Source organism: Aquarana catesbeiana, linkage group LG01 (genome assembly GCF_042186555.1).
Source record: "Aquarana catesbeiana isolate 2022-GZ linkage group LG01, ASM4218655v1, whole genome shotgun sequence".
In the NCBI taxonomy this organism is placed as follows: domain Eukaryota; kingdom Metazoa; phylum Chordata; class Amphibia; order Anura; family Ranidae; genus Aquarana; species Aquarana catesbeiana.
The window spans coordinates 425,584,086-425,601,655 of record NC_133324.1 but is presented as its reverse complement, the minus strand read 5'-3'; positions in this window follow the sequence as shown (position 1 = coordinate 425,601,655).

The window sequence follows — 17,570 nt, the reverse complement described above, 5'->3', positions numbered from 1 at the left end:
GTTCTTGTTTTTTGTATGTGAATGCTATAATTAAGTGCACTAACAACAGTTTGCTATGAGCAAAGAGATATCTGAAAAAATATATAGTTTAGATCAATTAATTCTCCAATAGATATGCAAATATGCTAATCATAAATCTCTTAGTATAAATATGTTCACCTGTATTTACTGCTGCTAATATGCTTATGACACACTGCTCAAAATCAGTCCAAAAATCTGTACAGGATTTCAGCATTTCAGCTGAGAATAGTAGGCCCTAAGGATGATATAAACGAATTCCCAATTATAAAAGCTTACCAGACCAAAAGACATACAGTGTATTGCAGTATTATCTGTTTGTCTTACTTCTATTCACATGTGTCTCTGGCTTATTCAGTCAAGATCTCATCCTGTTCCAGAGGGGAGGAATCCACACTACAATCAATTCCACATGGTAAAAGGGAAAGTGAGGGAAGATCTCAATTTCCTGAATGTATCTCCCACTGCCACAACTTCCATTCACATTGAAGGATGCATGTAAACCAGCCCACAGCATTACAGATGGCGATCCTCCTACTTTACCCATCCAGCCTCTCAGAGCGGAAGTGCCCAAATAGCACGTCTTCCCCACACTGGAGGGCAAAAGCACATAGCCAGTGAAGTGCCACTCTGTTGGATGCTGGTGTTAAAGGGTTATCATGATCTGAATGCAAGGTATGACAAAGATGCAGTCTACAGTATCTGTATCAAAAAGGAGACACAAAACACTGTTGCTCAGCTTTCCAAGTTTAAAGAGGTTTTAACCCTAAAAAAAAAGAGATACCGTTCTCTGATAGCAAGTTAAACAGCACAGTGCTTATGAGGTCTAATATATCACTTTCAATGCTGTAAAAAACCTGGTTGATCCTACCTGTTCCTGTGTCTCCCTTAGTGTGCTGACCTCGGAAATCATAGCTGATGATCCATGATACTGTGGTCAGGTTACGTGCCTCTGTTATCCTGCTGCTCTTATCTCTACCCCATATCCCCTCTTTCTTCCTCCCTCCCTGCCTGTCAGCTTCTGTGTGTGTGAGCCAATCTCTTCCTCACCCCTCCCCTCCCCTCCCCTCCTGCCACTATTAGTAGCTGGCAGTAGAGTTAAATACAGATTACTGCCAGCCTCTCTGTTCTACTAAGCCATACTATACTGTGTTTGTATAAAATTGTGCCTGTATATACCTTATTTCAGATCATTTCTGGTTGGTCATGTGACCTCCGGCCACTGTCCTCCCATGATCTAAGGGCTACAGTGGGAGGGGCTGAGCAGACTGCACAGTGGTCACGTGACCTCCTGGCTGACGTCAGAGGGGGATCTCAGCCCCTCCTGGTATAGCCCTTAGATCAGGGAAAGAGAGCGGCTGGAGGTCACGTGACCGGCCAGAAACAAATTGAATTAAGGTAAATTACAGGCACAATTTTATACAAACATGTACACAGTGTAGTGTGGCTTAGTAGAACAGAGAGGCTGACAGTAATCTTTATTTGAGTTTACAACCATTTTAATGTGTTAAACAGAAATTAATCACATTACACAGATAATTACTTTCTTTATAGTGGCAGAGCAGGCCACATGGAAAATCAACTTATGCCGCGTACACACAACCAGACTTTACGGCATACTTGGTCCCGCGAACCGGAGTCCGTCGGACAATTCAATCGTGTGTGGGCTCCAGCGGACTTTTTTTCCCCAAAAGTTTGGCGGACCTAAAAATGAAACATGTTTCAAATCTTTTTGATGGACTCGAGTCTGGTCGAAAAGTCCGCTCGTCTGTATGCTAGTCCGACGGACAAAAACCAACGCTAGGGCAGCTATTGGCTATGAACTTCCTTGTTTTAGTCTGGTCTTATGTCATCACGTACAAATGCGTCGGACTTTGGTTGATCATGTGTATACAAGTCCCTTCATTCGGAAAGTCTGTCGTGAAGTCCGTCGAAAAGTCCGCAGGACAAAGTATGCCGTAAAGTCTGTTTGTGCGTACGCAGCATTAGGTTAGCAAGTTACATGTACTAACCTATAAAATACTAACAGAGAAAGTGAATGTCAGAATAAACACAAAACTGAACACAGATAGCATAAACATAGTGTGACTAACTTGTATCAAAGAGGAGACACAAAACACTGTTGCCCACTTGCTTTCCAAGTTTAATGTGAACTTGTTAGTTTCCGTCTCCTGAAGACACACTACAAATCATTAGAACTCCCTCTAGCTGCAGCCTAGTAATAGCATTTCTAGGAATTTTATTTATTTGCTACACTGGCTAAAGATGGCAAGGCATTGAAAATATGCCTGTACCTCTTCCCATCCTAGTTCATGTCTCAGGACATAGGTCCAAAGAATACAGGGACCCTCTTACAGCTGGTGCAATGGGGGAACATATATTGTTTCCCTCTAGACATGGTCCTGTTCACTTTTGAGGCTGTTCCAGACACTAAACGCTTATAGGGGAAGGGGAACCCAACATACCTGGCTATTAATCATCAGTCTATTGCTCACCAGTCAATGCTCCTGTAATTTATGACAATAAAAATATATTATATAGTAGTAATTAAACAATTACCTCTTAATAAGGCTCCTGGGGCAGATGGATTGTCTGCTGAGTATTATAAGTTTTTCTCAGAAATTCTCTCCCCCTACCTTACTAAGCTATTTGATGAAGCAGCAGCCTTGGGCGTCTTCCCAGGAGAAATGCACCAAGCTATTTTTGTAACACTCCTGTTGTAACCACTCCTTCCGGGACCTTCAAAAAACTAAAAAATAATTTTTTCATCTAAATTACCTGGTATATATTGTGTTCTTCACTTATTTCACTTAATAATAGCACTTGATCTCATTTTCCCTTCACTCCTTGTCACTTCCATTTCCCTACATCCCTCCTGTTGTAACCACTCCTTCCAGGACCTTTTCTCAGAAATTCTCTCCCCCTACCTTACTAAGCTATTTGATGAAGCAGCAGCCTTGGGCGTCTTCCCGGGAGAAATGCACCAAGCTATTGTTGTAACACTCCTGTTGTAACCACTCCTTCCGGGACCTTCAAAAAACTAAAAAATAATTTTTTACATCTAAATTACCAGGTATATATTGTGTCCTTCACTTATTTCACTTAATAATAGCACTTGATCTCACTTTCCCTTCACTCCTTGTCACTTCCATTTCCCTACATCCCTCCCCATTTCTCTCATCCCCTCACATATTAATCCACCCACCGCTTGTATTTTAATTGAACACTGTTTTCACAATTTTCACTTTCGATTCTACTCCTTTCACCATTTTTTCAATAGTTGATGATTTTTTACCCTGCTCCACTGGACCATTTACATACTCAATATTTGTCACTGGTCCACCATTGTGTGGCTCTGTAGGCCCACAGCACATCTACCCTGTGTCTTAATTTATTTATCCAGACTCCAGTCCATCTACCCTATATCTTAATTCATTTATCCAGATTTCAGTCCGTCATGCTTTGTAGCCCCCCCGTGTCGCCGCGGGAGACCCCCCTTTTGGTGGTTATGCCCTGCGATCAGGGCCTGTCGGGACACGGGTAAGCAGTTTGGCTCTTCCTCCCCCCTCATGTAAGAAATACCTTGTTTAAATGTTGTGTCATATTAAAAGCTCTTTTACTGTTCATGCCTTAGGGCAGTTCTACTGTTCTTTGATCACCTGTTAATTAATTCACAGATACTCTCCTGATGAAGCAGCCACTGCCCACAAAACTAGTTGAGTTGTTTCTGTGATGAATTGTCCCACTGTGATCCCCCCACTGTTTCGGTGACGTATATGAATTATTGTCATGTTTTTATTTGCAATTGACTATTATTTTTGTATAAATAAACTATTTTTACATCTTTTATAAATGTTTATCTGTCACACATCTATATCATATTGTCTTACTGTACCGCGATAGTCCAAATTGTCCTCATGTCCTTTGTGGTAGCCTGGCTGGGGACCAGGCTCCCAATTCCTCATTTATTGTTGTAACACTCATGAAACCTGGCAAAGACCCCTCCATGCCCCACAATTTTAGGCCAATTTCATTAGTAAACTCAGACCTTAAAATCTATGCAAAAATTATTGCTAATCATCTCTTGGAAGTTACCCCTATACTAATTGGACCAGACCAGGTGGGCTTTGTGAAAGGGCGTAAAGCCCTGGATGGTACTAGGAGGATGATAAATTTGATCAGATACGCTGAAACCACAGGCACCCCTGCTTTATTAGGGCCTTAGATGCAGAAAAGGGCTTTGATAGGGTCCACTGGGGTTATTTATACCAAAGCTTGGCCTTACTGGATTTATATATTTAGCTATAATGTCCCTTTACACGTCTCCTTCAGCCCAAGTCTTCATGTCATGGATGCTGTCAAATAGCTTCTCTCTATCTAATGGCACATGCCAGGACTGTCCCCTCTCTCCACTGATTTTTTTCAATGACAATTGAATCTTTGACTGAACTTATTAGAGCTAATTCCCTAATACACGGCATTAAGGTGGGAAAATATGAGCACAAGCTTGGGCTTTTTGTCGATGACATTATACTGACTCTCTCTAGACCCCAGGGTGTAAGAGCTTTTTGGGGCTGTGTCATACTCCCGTACGGCCCGTCCAAAAGGGGCGCAGGGGCATTGCCCCCTAATCCATGCGCCCACCCCCTAATCTCCACACAGGGCTCTGGACAAATGGATTTCAATGTTTTTTTTTCTTTTGGAAGCACATGATTAGGCTCTGAGGCTCTAATTGGCTTCAAAAAAGGGTGGGCTCAGGCCCACCCAGTTATGTGACAATAGTGAATTAATTATCGCTATTTGTCTTCCTGATCCTCCTCCCAGCCAATCAGGAAACGGGTCTTAAGACCCGATTGGCTGAGAGGAGAATCAACCATATTGGCCGCTGAGGAGGAAGCCACAGAGGAGGAGGAGATGCAGGGGAAGCCGCTGTGAATCCGCTGAGGGGAAGGAGATGCAGGAAGAAGCCGAAGCTGGCCACGACCTAGATGGGGTAAGTGGGGGGCTGGTGGGGGGCCGACTGATCGAACTGTGGAGGGGTGGCTGGTTGTTTGTTTGTCACCCCCCAAAATTGGAGCACCAACTGCCACTAGTCATACTACAGTAAATACCACTAAATGTCACACGTTACCAATATAGATAACTGAATCAAAAATTAGGTTATTAATTAGTTGCGGACCACCCACCATTTATTTACTGTATCTAGTATGTGATCTGGCACTTCTCGGTCCGGGGCGCGTGCGTGCCTCTGGCACCAGCTCCCGCTGTGATTAGACACAGCGGGAGCCAATCATCAGGTACGGCAGACCTGGCGATCATTCGGGAAAAGGCAGAACGGAGGTCTGCCTATGTACACAAGGCAGACCGCCATTTTGTGAGAGGGGAATGTGCTGATCATGTGTTCCTGCTAAGGAACACTGATCTTTATATTCCCCCAGTCAAAGCACATCCCCCACAGTTAGTAATCACTCCCAGGGAACACAGTTAACCCTTTGATTGCCCCTGATGTTAACCTCTTCCCTGCCAGTGTCATTAGTACAGTGACAGTGCATGTTTTTAGCACTGATCACTGTATTAGTGTCACTGGTCCCCAAAAAGTGTCAAAAGTGTCAATTAGGTGTCCGCAATATCACAGTCCCACTATAAGTCGCTGATCGTCGCCATTACTAGTACAAATTAAAAAAATAAAATAAAATAAAAATACCATATAACGTTTGCGCAAACCAATCAATATACAGGTATTGGGATTTTTTTTACCAAAAACATGTAGCAGAATACATATTGGCCTAAATTAATGAAGAAATTAGATTTTTACGGTTTTTATTGGGATTGTTTTATAGCAGAAAGTAAAAAATATTGTTTTTTTTTTCAAAATTGTTAGTCTTTTTTTGTATATAGCGCATTAACTAAAAATCGCAGAGGTGATCAAATACCACCAAAAGAAAGCTCTATTTGTGGGAAAAAAAAAACATTTTTATTTGGGTACAGCATTGCACGCCCACGCAATTGTCAGTTAAAGTAACCCAGTGCTGTATCACGCACAAATGTGCAGTGGGTCTCGGCATTGACACTTATTTTGCAAAAGGCAGCACTATAGGCATGTCACTTCTGGGGTCAAAAGCGACCTGGTCATGAAGTGGAGTAAACCTTCCGGAGCTAAAGTGGTTAAACAAAGTGTTTCCATGTGACTGTGACTCCCAGTCTATCATTTATTTGGGTGTACAACTCTCCTTTAGAACACTTGTATACTGTTAACTTTCTGAATCTGCTCACCCAATTGAAACAGGAGATGAATAATTTCGGGAAACTACAACTGTCATGGATTGGAAGAATTGCAGTGTTTATGTAAGTCCTACCTAAATTACTATATAATTTTAGAACAATTCCCATCCATATACCCTCTAAATTCTTTACTGGCTTAAAGTGGATGTAAACCCACTGTCATCATTTATAAACTACTGCTATAGTGCTTATTTCTAAGGATATACATGCCTCATGCATGTATTGTTACCTGTAAAATATCTCTCCTTTGTCTGTTTGTAGCCCTGCAAAACTCTAGGTTCTGTGGGCGGGTCTGTTGTCAGGCGCTCAGTGGGCGGAGTCATGACGTCAGTAGACTTCACGCTCACCTCTACACTCCCCTTGGTCAGCCAGTGTCGCAAGGATGACCCTTACGCCAGGGAAGTCTAAAGTGCGTGTACAGGAGTGGTAGAGCATGTTCTGTGAAAAAGCAGAGCGCGCTCATGGCTCCATGTCACTCCTGCGCATGTGCATATACACAGCTGTCTCCAGTGGAGAGCTGGAGAAGAAAGGAGGTGGAGCTAGCACATGTTGACCCACTGTTTGTTTAGTGGCTTTGGCAAACTAGATGTAGGAAAAGACACACATTTTAGGCATGGGAAATAAGAATATTTTGTCACCATTTGTGGGCATCTTCATATTTTGGCTTTGTGATTCTTAAAAACACAAAAATTACAATCAACATTACTTAGGGCAGTGTTTCCCAACTCTCCTTCTCCAGATGCATTCCCAGGCCATGTTTTCTATATTTTTTGCTTTTGTGACAGGTGATGTCATTTTCAAGGTCAGTAAAACTACACAGTAGTTTTTATACTGAGGAAAATACAGAAAACAGGGTCTGGTGGTGTACCTAGAGAAGTGGAGTGGAGAAACACTGACCTCGGACACTAAAACCTTGGTTCACATTGGAGCGATTTGGCATGCGATTTGAGAGATAAAATTGCATGACAAGTCGCAGCCTATTGGAGGCAATGGCACTGTTTTAATTGGTGCAAACCCTGAATTAGCAGTACCGCACCAATTTGCAAAAGTAGTTACTGCACTCCTTTTGCCGATTTCAGGTGCAACTTCAATAGACATCTGGGCATGAAGCCACACAAATGTCTATCAAGTAGCACCTGAAATTGCAATGACCTTGCTACTTAGAAATAGCGCAACCTCAAGTGAAGTTTTGCAACCTCAAGTGAAGTAGCATCAATGTGAACCAGGTCTTAAAAGTCATAAAAACATGTGAAATATGAAAAGTGCAAACAGGAGCCAACAAGTGGAACAAAACTTCAGGCCAGATGAACCTAAAATTTGGCAAGCATGTCAAAATAATCACGTATTCTTCTCTGTAAAGCAGTGGCAGCCTCCTTTATTTGCTTAAGATAATTCAAACACTGCATCATATCTGCACTCATTCAGCCAATTGTGCATCTTGGAAGTTCGTAACCTTGTAAGAAGAGGAAAAAGTATTAAGGGAACGATGGTCAAGTGGCTGAGGCCCTACATAGTGAAATATGGTCAAGTTACTAGTCAAATTGGGGAAATACTTACCTACCCAATCTATTATTGCTTGCAACCTGCTTGCCCTTCAGACACCTACACTACTAGGAATGTACACACTGCAAAACTGCAACTACTATGTAATCTTGGCCCTGGTGCCTGTGTCTCAAAAACTCAGGTACCTAGCAACACTGCCAGCTCCTGCCACCTCTTCCTTCTCCATGCTAATGTTAACGTACTACATACTTTGCTAATGTGTGGAGTGGGTGTTTGTTTTGGACATCTAAACGCTTGACATGTATACACATTTGAAGCCAGATTCAAAGAATACCTACTTGCACAAACAAGAGGCTCACAAATAGTTTCTTCCACCTCTGGGTCTCTTTGGCCCTCTGTTTGACTTGCGTCAGGGGATGTTACATTCACTATAGGAAGATCTGTGCTGGGTCCAGGTGTCATATCCAAACCTTCAAACCAACATCCTGGTTCATCTGAACGCACTCACTTAATGATACACCATTCATTAATCCCTCCAAGTCACATCTGTTTCTAGCATCCATTTTGCTGCATTAGTTGACCAAAATTGCACTGGGGACAATGTTTGCTCATGACTAGTGGACTACACCATGCTGCACTGTGTTTTTTTCCCCCTAGAAATGCATGGAAAAGGGAAGGCGATTTCATTTTACAGAGGGCAAATACTGGACAAGTGCCAACATTGAAAAACTCTTGCAGTTGCCCCCCACCCCTCTTGTCTCCTATGGGATAGGTGATACCGTTGGGATCACAAAGCATTCAGACCCCCTTAAATTTTTCACTCTTTGTTATATTGCAACCATTTGCTAAAATCATTTACGTTCATTTTTTACTCATTAATGTACACACAGCACCCCATATTGACAGAAAAACATAGAATTATTGACATTTTTGCAGATTTATTAAAGAAGAAAAACTGAAATATCACATGGTCCTAAGTATTCAGACCCTTTGCTGTGACACTCAAATATTTAACTCAGGGGCTGTCCATTTCTTCTGATCATCCTTGAGATGGTTCTACACCTTCACTTGAGTCCAGCTATGTTTGATTATACTGATTGGACTTGATTAGGAAAGCCACACACCTGTCTATATAAGACCTTACAGCTCACAGTGCATGTCAGAGCAAATGAGAATCATGAGGTAAAAGGAACTGCCTGAAGAGCTCAGAGACAGAATTGTGGCAAGGCACAGATCTGGCCAAGATTACAAAAAACAGTTCTGCTGCACTTAAGGTTCCTAAGAGCACAGTGGCCTCCATAATCCTTAAATAGAAGATGTTTGGGACGACCAGAACCTTTCCTAGAGCTGGCTGTCCGGCCAAACAGAGCTATCGGGGAAAAGAGCCTTGGTGAGAGAGGTAAAGAAGAACCCAAAGATCACTGTGGCTGAGTTCCAGAGATGCAGTAGAGAGATGGGAGAAAGTTGTAGAAAGTCAACCATCACTGCAGCCCTCCATCAGTCGGAGCTTTATGGCAGAGTGGCCCGACAGAAGCCTCTCCTCAGTGCAAGACACATGAAAGCCTGCATGAAGTTTGCTAAAAAACACCTGAAGGACTCCAAAATGGTGAAAAGTAAGATTCTTTGGTCTGATGAGACCAAGATAGAACTTTTTGGCCTTAATTCTAAGTGGTATGTGTGGAGAAAACCAGGCACTGCTCATCACCTGTCCAATACAGTCCCAACAGTGAAGCATGGTGGTGGCAGCATCATGCTACGGGGGTGTTTTTCAGCTGCAGAGACAGTACGACTGGTTGCAATCGAGGGAAAGATGAATGAGGCCAATTACATGGATATCCTGGATGAAAACCTTCTCCAGGGTGCTCAGGACCTCAGACTGGGCCAAAGGGTTGCCTTCCAACAAGACAATGACCCTAAGCACAGAGCTAAAATAACGAAGGAGTGGCTTCACAACAACTCTTTGACTGTTCTTGAATGGCCCAGCCAGAGCCCTGACTTAAACCCAATTGAGCATCTCTGGAGAGACCTAAAAATGGCTGATCACCAATGTTTACCATCCAACCTAACAGAACTGGAGAGGACCTGCAAGGAGGAATGGCAGAGGATCCTCAAATCCAGGTCTGAAAAACTTGTTGCATCGTTCCCAAAAAGACTCATGGCTGTATTAGATCAAAAGCGTGCTTCTACTAATTACTGAGCAAAGGGTCTGAATACTTAGGACCATGTGATATTTCAGTTTTTCTTTTTAATAAATCTGCAAAAATGTCAACAATTCTGTGTTTTTCTGTCAATATGGGGTGCTGTGTGTACATTAATGAGGAAAAAAATGAACTTAAACGATTTTAGCAAATGGCTGCAATATAACAAAGAGTGAAAAATTTAAGGGGGTCTGAATACTTTCTGCCCCACTGTATATATATATATATATATATATATATATATATATATATATATATATATATACACACATATATATATATATATATATATATATACATATATATATATATATATATATATATATATATATATATATATATATATATATATATATATATATATATATATATATATATATATACACGTTAAATACACTGCAGCTAACTGAATAATCTGACTGCCTGAAGTATATTAGAAAAAGTACACCAGGAATGGCCTGCAGTCAGATAGTCAGATATAGCTAAACTGGATACAGTGGATAGATATGTGTGGGGCATGGACTTAGTCTCCCTGAGCCATGATTGGCCATGATTTGGCCAATTATGGCTCTCTTAGCTGTGGGCGCTGGGATTGGCCAAAGCATGCATGTCAAGGTGCATGCTTTGGCCAATCATCATACAGCAATGCACTGCGCTCCTGCAGTGTATTATGGGCCGTTACGCGCAGCTCGAATTTGGCGCGAATGGCCCATAGTGTTCGGTTTACGATGATCGGGCGAACAGCCAGTTTTCGAGTCAAACTCATGTTCAACCTGAACAGAAAGCTCATCCCTAATAACAATGAGTCACGAGAGTTTAATAGTTACTGTTAACTATTTTCAATACAGGGCCGGAATTTGCCAGTTGGATTGCGCAAGGCCTGGTGATTCTGGACTCACTATAGCCAGGCTCCTCCTTTTGTTCCTTTGGGTATCTTTACCAGAACTATGCCTTCTCTCGCTCCGAATTCTGTAAGTATTTGCAAATCCAACACTTTTTCTCTACAATTCTTATACAGGATGACAATGTGGCCAAGTCACCATTTGAAATTCTATGTCGCGAGGGTTAGAAATAAAGGGACTATCTCAATCTTATATAAATACCTGAATGATCATGATACTCTAAGTCAACTGCTATGCTGGGTTGGAAAGCTGAAACCGACCAGGAGCTCTCTGCAGAGGACTTTCTCAATTTGGTCTCCGATATGCATAAATGTACTTGTTCTATTGCTATCGAGGAGACTGTGGTTAAGCTTCATACCCGGTGGTATTATACTCCTGATAAACTACACAGAATGTATCCATTAGTACCTAACACGTGCTTTAGGGGCTGTTGTGACAAAGGTACACTCCTCATCACATTTTGGAGTGTGGAGCTCTATAGTCCCTATGGCAACAGGCCACTACAAAGGTGTTTCAAATCAATAGCACTGACTTACCAGATGTGTATTGTCTATGCTGAACTCCCAGATGTCCCACCCCTCGCCAAAAACTGACACATACACTATTTAGTGCCATCCAATGGGCTATAGCCCTCAACTGGCAGTCCCCATCTGTACCATGGTCACAGGTGCTTCTTCGTATGGAGTCTATTAGACTGATGGAGAGGTTACATCACACTCTTATGGACTCCATGCATATATTTGACCGCAAATGGGAATACTGGTCAGCCTATTAAACACATAATGTATTTATACGTGTTTTTTTTTTATCTGAACTTGGTCGATATATTTCAACAATTTTTTAAGATAACTCAGGCATTAGTGATTCCTACCTATGGATCCACTTGATCAGGAAATGATATTCAAAATGTCAAGGCTTCTATTCTTCAGATGCACTGTGGTTTTTATTTTCTATGTTTTGTTAGTTAGCAATTTCTTTTTTGTTCAATGATATTTCCTTTGTTTAAAATAAAAATGAAAGGCAAAACATTTGTGTGAAGATAAAAAAAAATTATGCATATCTTTTTTTCTCTTGTTTATAAGTGATCACATTCCTTCTGTTCTCAGATTCATAAGAGCTAGGGGAGGAGAAGCAGCACAGAGCTTCCCAGTGAATGGCTATGCACCAGGGGCAAGCTTGATCATTAAAGGAGAGCATACTGAGTTCCCAGCATAGCTAGAGAACTGACCACGGTGTGCTCTCCTGCTTAGTGTGGTCAGTATATAATAGGAAAGAAAGGAGACTAGCAAGAGCACCAGGGATTTCACATAAAGGAAGCAATATAAAGAGAACAGGAGACTTTCTCATACAAGTACATGGTACAGCAGGCACATATCAAGAATATGAAGTGTTGGGGTAACAAACACTTTAAGCCTAAAAACCTGAGTGCAGCATCCCTCCAGCAGCGACTCTCTTTGCTCTCTCCATCCTCAGTGGCTTGCTATGTGGGCACTCAGTGGGGGGGGGGGGGGGGGGGCTGGAGCACCAGCAGGGGACCTGAGAAGAGGAGGAATGGGGCTGCTCTGTTCAAAACCATTGCACAGAGCAGATAAGTATAACATGTTTGTTATTAAAAAAAAGAAGGCTTTACAATTCCTTTAAGTTTGAAATCATATTTAGAAAGAAAAGGTGCATGGGATGATTTAATAATTATATATCTGTCAGAGGTGCTCTGGTAAGGAGAGAAAGGTTAAAGCTGCTCCTCAGTGGCCACTAACTATTTTCTCGCTAGAGGGTGGAATGCTGGGACTGGGGCATAGCACAGCAGAAATTTCAGGGGTAGTCAAACTACAGATCTCTGCTTGCTTTCAGGCAATCAAGGAATTCTATGGATTATAATGCTTGAGTATATACATAAAAAGCATATCTGACTAATAATTTCTATTTTTTTTTAACCACTTTAGCCCCGGAGGATTTGGCTGCTCAATGACCAGAGCAATTTTTACAAGTTGGCACTGCACAGCTTTAACTGGTAATTGTGCGGTCATGCAAACAAAATTTGCGTCCTTTTTTCCCCACAAATAGAGTTTTCTTTTGATGGTATTTGATTGCCTCTGAGATTTTTATTTTTTTCGATATAAACGGAAAAAGACCGAAAATTTTGAAAAAAATGATATTTTCTACTTTTTGTTATAAAAAAATGTAATAAACTCAATTTTAGTCATAGATTTAGGCCAACATGTATTTAGCCACATGTCTGTGGTAAAAAAATGTCAATAAGCGTATATTTATTGGTTTGCGCAAAAGTTATAGCGTCTACAAACTAGGGTACATTTTCTGGAATTTATGTAGCTTTTAGTTTATGACTGCCTATATAATTTCCTGAGGTGCTAAAATGACAGGGCAGTACAAATCCCCCCCCCCCCAAATGACTCCATTTTGGAAAGTAGATACCCCAAGGAAATTGCTGAGAGGCATGTTGAGCCCATTGAATATTTTATTTTTTTGTCACAAGTGATTAAAAAATGACAAAAAAAAATTACACAAAGTTGTCACTAAATGATATTTTTCTCACACATGCCATCGTTATATGTGGAATTACACCCCAAAATACATTCTGCTGCTTCTCCTGAGTATGGGGATACCTCATTTGTGAGACTTTTTGGCAGCCTAGCTGCGTACGGGGCCCTGAAAACCAAGTACCGCCTTCAGGATTTCTAAGGGTGTAAATTTTTGATTTCACTCCTCACTAACTATCATAGTTATGAAGGCCAAGATAACACAACCCCCCCCCCCCAAATGACCCCATTTTGGAAAGTAGACACCCCAAGCTATTTGCTGATAGGCATGTTGAGTCCATGGAATATTCTATATTTTGCCACAAGTTGCGGGAAAATGCCAATTTTTTTTTTTTTTGCACAAAGTTATCACTAAATGATATATTGCTCAAACATGCCACGGGCATATGTGAAATTACACCCCAAATACATTCTGCTGCTTCTCCTGAGTACAGGGATACCACATGTGTGAGAATTTTTGGGAGCCCGAAAACCAATAACTTTTGGAGGCCATGAAATGACAAGATAGCACAAAGCCCCCCAAATGACCCAATTTTGGAAAGTAGACACCCCAAGCTATTTGATGATAGACATGTTGAGTCCATGGAATATTTTATATTTTGCCACAAGTTTCGGGAATATTACAATTTTTTTAAATGTTTTTTTATACAACATTGTCACTAAATGATTTATTGTTCAAACATGGCACGGTTATATGTGGAATTACACCCCAAAATACATTCTGCTGCTTCTCTTGAGTATTGGGATACCACATGTGTGGAACTTTTTGGCTAAGTGCGTACAGGACCCCGATAACCAATCACCACCTTCAGGCTTTCTAAGGGCGTACATTTTTGATTTCACTCCTCACTGTCTATCACAGTTTCGGAGGCCATGAAATGCCCAGATAGCACAACCCCCCCCCAAATGACCCCATTTTGGAAAGTAGACACCCCAAGTTATCTGTTGAGAGGCATGTTGAGTATTTTGCAGATCTCACTTTTTGTCACAAAGTTTTGAAAATTGAAAAAAAAAAAAAAAAGTCTTTTCTTTCTTCATTTTCAAAAATTAATGAGATCTGCAAAATACTCACCATGCCTCTTCGCAAATACCTTGGGGTGTCTACTTTTCAAAATGGGGTAATTTGGGGGGAGGGGGTTGTGCTATCTGTACATTTGAGGGCCTCCGTAACTGTGATAGGTAATGAGGAAGTGAAATCACCATTTTACGCCCTTAGAAGGCCTGAAGGCGATGATTGGTTTTCGGGGTCCTGTACACGGCTAGGCTCCAAAAAAGTTTCACACATGTGGTATCCCCGTACTCAGGAGAAGCAGCAGAATGTACTTTGGGGTGTAATTTCACATATGCCCATGGCATGTTTGAGCAATAGAACATTTAGTGACAACTTTGTGCAAAAAAATTAAATTTTCCCACAACTTGTGGCAAAATATAAAATATTCCATGGACTCAACTTGCCACTCATCAAATAGCTTGGGGTGTCTACTTTCCAAATGGGGTCATTTGGGGGGGGGTTGTTCTATCTTGGCATTTTATGGCCTTCAAAACTGTGATAGGTAGTGAGGAGTGAAATCAAAAATTTACACCCTTATGCCCCGTACACACGGTCGGATTTTCCGACGGAAAATGTGTGATAGGACCTTGTTTTCGGAAATTCCGACCGTGTGTAGGCTCCATCACACATTTTCCATCGGATTTTCCAACACACAAAGTTTGAGAGCAGGATATAAAATTTTCCGACAACAAAATCCGTTGTCGGAAATTCCGATCGTGTGTACACAAATCCGACGGACAAAGTGCCACGCATGCTCAGAATAAATAAAGAGATGAAAGCTATTGGCCACTGCCCCGTTTATAGTCCCGACGTACGTGTTTTACGTCACCGCGTTCAGAACGATCGGATTTTCCGACAACTTTGTGTGACTGCGTGTATGCAAGGCAAGTTTGAGCCAACATCCGTCGGAAAAAATCCTAGGATTTTGTTGTCGGAATGTCCGAACAAAGTCCGACCGTGTGTACGGGGCATATGAAATCCTGAAGGTGGTGCTTGGTTTTCAGGGTCCTGTATGCGGCTAGGCTCCCAAAAAGTCTCACACATGAGGTATCCCCGTACTCAGGAGAAGCAGCGGAATGTATTTTGGGGTGTAATTCCACATATAACCATGCCATGTTTGAACCCCTAAACATTATATATTTTTTTAAAGCAAAGGCCCTAGAGATTAAAATAGTGGATGTTGCAATTTTTTTCACGCAGTATTTGTGCAGCGATTTTTCAAACGCACTTTTTTGGGAAAAAACACACTTTTTTTGCTTTTAATGCACTAAAACACACTATATTGCCAAAATGTTTGATGAGATAAAAAAGATGATCTTATGCCGAGTACATGGATACCAAATATTACATTCTTTAAAATTGTGCACAAACGTGCAGCGGCGACAAACTACATACATTTTTAAAAGCCTTTACAGGTTACCATTTTAGATTTACTGAGGAGGTTTACTGCTAAAATTACTGCTCTCAATCTGACCTTTGCGGTGATACCTCACATGCATGGTGCAATTACTGTTTACATATGACACCAGACTGAGGCTTTGTGCATGAGCATGGGGGGACAGGGGTGCTTATTTTTTTTTATTATTTATTTTGCTTTTGTATTATATTTTTAAACTGCTTGTTTCATTTTTTTTTATCATTTTATTGTTTTCTCAGGAAATATAAATATCCCCTATGATAGCAATAGTTAGTGACAGGTACTCTTTTTTGAAAAAATTGGGGTCTATCAGACCCTAGATATCTCCTCTACCTTCAAAGCATTTGATCACACCAAGATCAGTGTGATAAAATGCTTTGCCAATTTCCCAATGGCGCTGTTTATATCTGGCGTCATGAAATGCTCATAGCTTTCGGTTTCTTAGGCCATATTGATGATTGGAGTTGTTTTGGTCTCTGATCAGCTCTATGATCAGCTGGTGGAGCCACCGGGCTGCATTCTCAGTAGTACTGGAACAAGGTCAGGGCGAACATGCCAAACTGTGCCGCCACACCCCACCAACACAAAAAATCATTATGTGTTAGAAAAAGTCCCCCCCAAAAAAATTGGGTACTAATCTTCATTCTTACCCCATAAGCATACATTCTCCCTCCTCCCAGTGCAAATCCACCCCCTGATCAAATTGCCTCTCCCAGCACAAATCTTTGCCCATTCCCCCACAAAGCTCAAATATTCTCTCTCGCCAAATCCCCCCCCCCCAAAAAAAAATCTCTCCTCTGAGCACAAATCCTCTACCCCTCAAATTTTCCCTCAGAGTACAAACCTCCTCCCCACTCCAAATTCTCCCTTCCAGCACACCCCCCCTAGCACAAATCCCCCCCATATTTTCCCTTCTAGCACAAATCCCCCACCCAAAAAATGTCCCCTCCTAGCATGTTACCTTACCTGCACAAATCCTCTTCTCCCATCCTCCCTACCAACACAAATCCCCCCAGAACAATATTTACCCCATTCCCCTCACCCAACAAAAATACCCCCCAATCTCTTTGTGGCACCTCCGCACCTCACATAATACCCCAGTGCCCAGGGCAGCCGCCCCTCCTGCCCACCCCTTGTCCCGGCCCTGATTCTCGGGTTCCCTGTTGGGACAGGAGAGCCCGAGAAAACCATGGAAGATGGAGGGGGGGACATTCCCTCCCACTGCTTATAAAAGCAGTCTAGAGGCTAATTAGCTGCTAGGATTGCTTTTACATGAAAGCCGCCTCTGGATGAAAAGAATGACACCAAGATGATACCTAAACCTGCAGGCATCATTCTGGTATAACCACTCAAAGTCCAGCAACATACCAGTATGTTGCTGGGCCTTGTTGGGCATACATTGTAATGTTCTTTCATGCAGCCTGTGGGCTGAACAAAAAAAAAAAGAGATTGATCGGTGGGTATGCCCTCCATTAGAATACCACCCTTCATCCACCCACTTCTAATTATGGGAATACATGCACCATTTTCTTTTAACTGTGGTGGTGAAATCACCTCCTACAGCGCTGGTCGCTGGTTTATGTATCGTGGGAGAAAATGCTGTTGCTGTCAAGATAAATAAATCAGTGCTGCAGCTGAATG